The following is a 5,350-nucleotide window of genomic DNA, read 5'->3' as shown; positions in this document are numbered from 1 at the left end:
ATACAATTTATTAGTCACAGTTAGGCAGATGTGACAAGCTATGACAGCCCAACTCATCCTGTGCGTCAAAACTGATAATCATCAGTTCGGCTTGAGAAAGCCTCTGCAGGAGTGCGAAACGAAAGCGTACGTTTCCAATCTTACGTGATTAACAATTAAACTGTTAGATCATTTGTCTACCAACGAATAAACTTATTAATGAGATGTTAATCTATATTTATTGTATATAGTTGTTCTCTACTATTCCGCGTCTTTCATTAGCTACGACACCGACTCATCTCTGCGCTCTTCCTCTCTCCTTCTCTCTCTCTCTTCTTCCTCTCTCTGATTCTCCTCTTCGTCTCTCCCTCCTCCTCCTCTCTCTCTCTCCTCTCTCATCTCTTTTCTCCTTCTCTCTCTCTCTCTGTCTCTGCCTCTCTCTGCTCCCGTCTCACTCTCTCTCCTTCTCTCCTCTTCTCTCTCTCTCCCTCTCTCTCCTGGTCGTCGTTCTCTCTCTCCTCTCTTCTCTGTCTCTCTCTTTCTCCCTCTCTCGCTCTCGCTCTCTCTCTCTTCTCCTCTTTCTGCTCTCTCTTCTCTGCTCTCCTCTCTCTTCTCTCTCTTTCTCTCTCTTTCTCCCTCTGCTCGCTCTCCCTCTCCCTCTCCCTCTCCTCTCTCCTCTTCTCGTCTCTCTCTCTCTCTCTTCTCTTTTCTCCCCTCGCTTCTCTCTCTCTCTCTCTCATCTCTCTTTCTTTCTCTCTCTCTCTTTTCTCTGCTGCTCTCTATCTCTTCTCATAATTTCTCTCTGCTCCTCTCTCTCTCTCTCCTTCTCTCTCTACTTCCATATAATCTCTCGCTGTGCTTTCCATTAGACTACGACCAGCAGAGAACGACGACGAGCAACAACTGAAGCGACCAGCTCAACCAACCACCGGAAACGATCACTCAACCAACCACCGAACTCACAACAGGCTCTCGACCGGAACCTGACGGCACCGACAGAGCCGACGACGGCTAGTATAGCAGTGCGACAGCCTTCGTCGACGCGGCTGCAAGACAACCGAGTGTCAGTGACCGTCACTACAGAATCCGCCCTCGCGAGGGTCCACGCGCGGGCGTCAATGGGCATCAGGGGTCGCACGTGAATCCAGCGCCGTCGTGCGGCCGCGCAGGGAATACTATTACGCCTTTCTCGTCTGTCAGTATTCCAGATGTCGGGGTGTGCGGTTTGCTCACTGCTCTGACATACATCCTACGCGCGACCAATTACTGTTGCCTACGAAAGAAATGTATGAGCGTCTAGTGTGTTAAGCTGTCAGCTAAGTGATATTTCTTACTATTGCTCGGGCTGCTATCTACAACATTTATGCTTCATATTAGTCCATAGCTTTAAATTTCTGCACATCTATGATAATGTATATGTGGGTTATCTAACTCTGCAAATTATAATTTCATGTCTTCCCTTTACCATTTTATGAACTTAAAGTCTTGCTACGCATATTTTAAACTTTGAATTCCTTCATACACCTTATTTTCTAAATTTGATGAAGTTGCCTACAAAATTATAAACTTCATAATCCTCCTACACTATTTATAAAACTTTCGAATTCTCCTTGCGCCAATTCTAGATAATTTCAATACTTTTATACATATATTATAATATTGCCCTATAGTCTCCAACACGGGGCAAGTCTTCATAAAGTTGGCATTATTGTCTACGTCATGTCTGAATTTTTCCTATATATCTCTGCCCCGTATAGATACTGCGCTGAACTTGGTGACCATCTCGCGTGATGGGAATAATATCGGGGCCACTTGGGTCGGTGCTTTGGTGTGTGGTGTGGTGTGGTGGTATACCGTGAGTCACTGTGCTACTTGTGAGTTGAGTGGTAATGCTAAAATCTCCGATCTGCGGATCTATCTGTCTTGTGCTTACACCGATCATATAAACTGATATTCCTGGTGTAGCGCTTTTGTTCCTGAGTTCGTGAGTTCTCTTGCAGTATCGTGTGTATCTGACGCCTGCGCTGGTACTTACACACCTTTATCATATCATCTCATCTATCTATCAATCTATTTATCATCTATCTATCTATCTAACTATCTATCTATCTCATCTATCTATCTATCTATCTATCTATCTATCTATCTATCATATCTATCGATCTATCATATCATCATCCACTTTATCTTATTTTATGCTATCTCTCTATCTATTAGCTCTAATCTATCTATCTATCTAATCGTATCTATCTAATCGAATCCTCTACCTATCTATCTATCATATCTATCTATCCTATCAGCTAACTCTCTTACTATCTATCTATCTATCTATCTATCTCTCTACCTATTTATCTAGCTATCTTATCTATCTATCTATTTATCTAATCGTATCATCATTTGCTATCTATGCTATTATCTAATCTATTTATTATCTTATCTATCTATCTATCTATTTATCTATTATCTATTTTTTCTATCTATCTATCTATCTATTATATATCTATCTATCAGTCTATCTAATCTATCGTATCTATCTATCACATCTATCGTATTCTATCTATCTATCTATCTATCTACCCTATCTATTCACCTATCTAGTCTATCTATCTATCTATCTATCCATTCTACTATCCTATCTATCTATGCTATATATTTATTCTATCTATCTACTATCTAAGAAATCTATCTAATCTATCTATTATCTTATCTCATCTATCTATTTATTATCTATCTATCTAATCTATCTAACTAATCTATCTATCTATCTATCTATCTATCACTCTATCATCTATCAATCTATCTATCTAGTTTACTATCTTCTAGATATCTCCTCTATCTATCATATCATTCTATTCATATTTTATTCACGGTTCTATGTGAACCGTTTATAAGCCTGTATACTTTTTACTAATTGAATACAGCTCTCGTCTCTCTCTCTCTCTCCTCCTCTCTACTCTTCCTCTCTCTCTCTCTCTCTCTCTCTCTCTCTCTCTCTCTCTCTCTTCCTCTCTCTCCTCTCTCTTCATCTCTCTCTCTCTCTTCTCTTCCTCTCTCTCTCCGTTTCTCTCTCTCTCTCTCTCTCTCTCTCTCTCTCTCTCTCTCTCTCTCTCTCTCTCTCTCTCTCTCTCTGTGTGTCTCTGTCTCTCTCTATCTCTCTCTCTCTCCTCTCTCTCTCTCTCTCTCTCTCTCTCTTCTCTCTCCCTCTCTCTCTCTCCCTCTCTCTCTGAACTGTCTGACCTTGTCTACAATAATTCTTCTGCTATCTGACATTACCTGCACATGTCATGCGCATACCGGCCGCAAGACGGCGCTATATACACATGAGATGCGCATGCGCGACGCTGCCCGTCGCCGTGACGCTTCAGCATCTACTGTAGCTAATAATACTACCAGTTGTTGCGACTAGAACGGATGCGCAAGTCAATGTTCTAACGCGACAAGAGCACGCGCCGGTAGATGGCGCTTCATTCACCGGCCAAATATGATGATTTATGTTCGAAGAAAATCCAGCGCTTGTCTATCTGCATGTCTGTATATCTGCATGTCTGTCTATCTGCATGTCTGTATAGACCTTCATGTCGAATCAGACACGAGAAAAAGCTCTTCACAAACGTTCTCGTGTGCGGAGAGGAATGGCAGGCATGCACATGACATTCCTGCTTTTCTTCATAAATTATCATATTTGCTCTTGAACAACTTGGCCATGGCGACACACATATATATATATATATATATATATATATATATATAATATATCATGTCTATACGTAACATATTGGTTCTATATGTTGTGACGATTCTGCAATGAGATTTAATTGGTATAAATCCGTGAAGTATTGCGATCTGTGATTAGATGAACAATAACGTAACGTGGTAACGACATGATTACTGAGTAATCATCGATACAATCAAAATCAATCACGAATATCGATCAGTCCCTCTCGTTATATTATAAAAACCTTCTATAATTCTAATATTTCTAATATTAATAATTAATTAATATTATATAATATTATATAATATAATAATTAATTAATATTCATATTAATATTAATAATTCTAATATTCTAATATTTCTAATATTTCTAATATTAATATTAATAATTCTAATATTCGAGTAATGTGCGTCTATAATGATGAGGTTCCTCGAATGTGTGACCGTCTACCACGGTCTCGCCTGCTCTCTCACGATCACGCGATCCTGTACCAACGCTAGCGATCTGTCTGCGATATTATCCTCAGTGGGCAAGACAGGTTTACCAGACATGGGATGTAGTAAAAAGTTGTTTGGTATCAACATGTTCAGGGGACCTCCCTGATTAACTTCCATGTGGACTACTTTGAAAATATGCTACTTATAAAATGGCGGCAATTTTTCTACATGACCGCCATGTTAAACTAATATTGACCAATTTTGAAGATAATTTTTGAATATAACTTCCTTTCACCATGTGTGTAGTACCATATTAAAGGGAATTAAATTCTCTACAAGATGATACCACATTTAATGGGCTTGGTAGTGATTTGCATAACCATTTTTGGCAGCATATTTTTAGGGTAGTCCACCTGGAAGTTGTTCAGGGAGGTCCTCTAAACACGTTGATACTAAACAACCTTTACTACATCCCATGTCTGGTTGACCCCCAAAAATAGGGTTTTGCCCCTTGGATATTATCAGGAGTGTCATAATATGACACGCCTGTGTAATAACAGTCCGTGTCATAATATGACACTCCTGTGTGATAACAGTCCGTGTCATGTTAGTCTATATTATGACACTCCTGTGTGATAACAGTCCGTGTCATGTTAGTCTATATTATTGAGGTGGTGAGGTAGAGAGGGGGAGGAGGAGGAGACGGAGGAGGCAGAGACGGTCGTCCACGAGCCGTGTAACATGCAGGAATGCATCCGTGAGTGCGGAGAAGGAGGAGGAGGAGGCGTGAAGAAGAGGGGGATGAGGATGAGGGAGGAGGTGGTGAGGTAGAGAGTGGGAGGAGGAGACGGAGGAGGCGGAGACGGTCGTCCACGAGCCGTGTAACATGCAGGAATGCATCCGTGAGTGCGGAGAAGGAGGAGGAGGAGAAGAGAGGAGGAGGAGGAGAAAGAGGGGAGGAGACGTGGGGAAGAGGTGGAAGGAAGTAGGAGGAGAGTAGGGGGAGTTGAAGAAGAGGGAGAAAGAAAGGAGGATGAGAGGAGAGGAGCAGAGTAGGAGGAATGGGTTGGAAAATGTCGCGTGTGCGGATATCATAGTGTATGAAAGATGAGTACCAATTATTAGTACTAGCTTAGTCACGTGTAGACTAAGCTATTGACCACTACACCATCTGGTAGTCAAAACTGATAATCATCAGTTAGCTTTGAGAAAGCCTCC

General features: G+C 41.2%; 1 protein-coding gene across 1 annotated transcript in view; it reads left to right on the top strand.

The window, feature by feature from the left end:
* LOC106817934 overlaps nt 1-5,350 on the top strand; it is a gene marked incomplete at its 3' end in the record, with an annotated part of 31,373 nt that overhangs the window by 25,100 nt on the left and 923 nt on the right. The gene's annotated exons all lie outside the window — the stretch shown is intronic.

This window comes from Priapulus caudatus, unplaced genomic scaffold (assembly GCF_000485595.1).
Source record: "Priapulus caudatus unplaced genomic scaffold, Priapulus_caudatus-5.0.1 Scaffold1933, whole genome shotgun sequence".
Lineage (NCBI taxonomy): Eukaryota > Metazoa > Priapulida > Priapulimorpha > Priapulimorphida > Priapulidae > Priapulus > Priapulus caudatus.
This window is presented reverse-complemented; position numbering and strand designations above follow the sequence as displayed.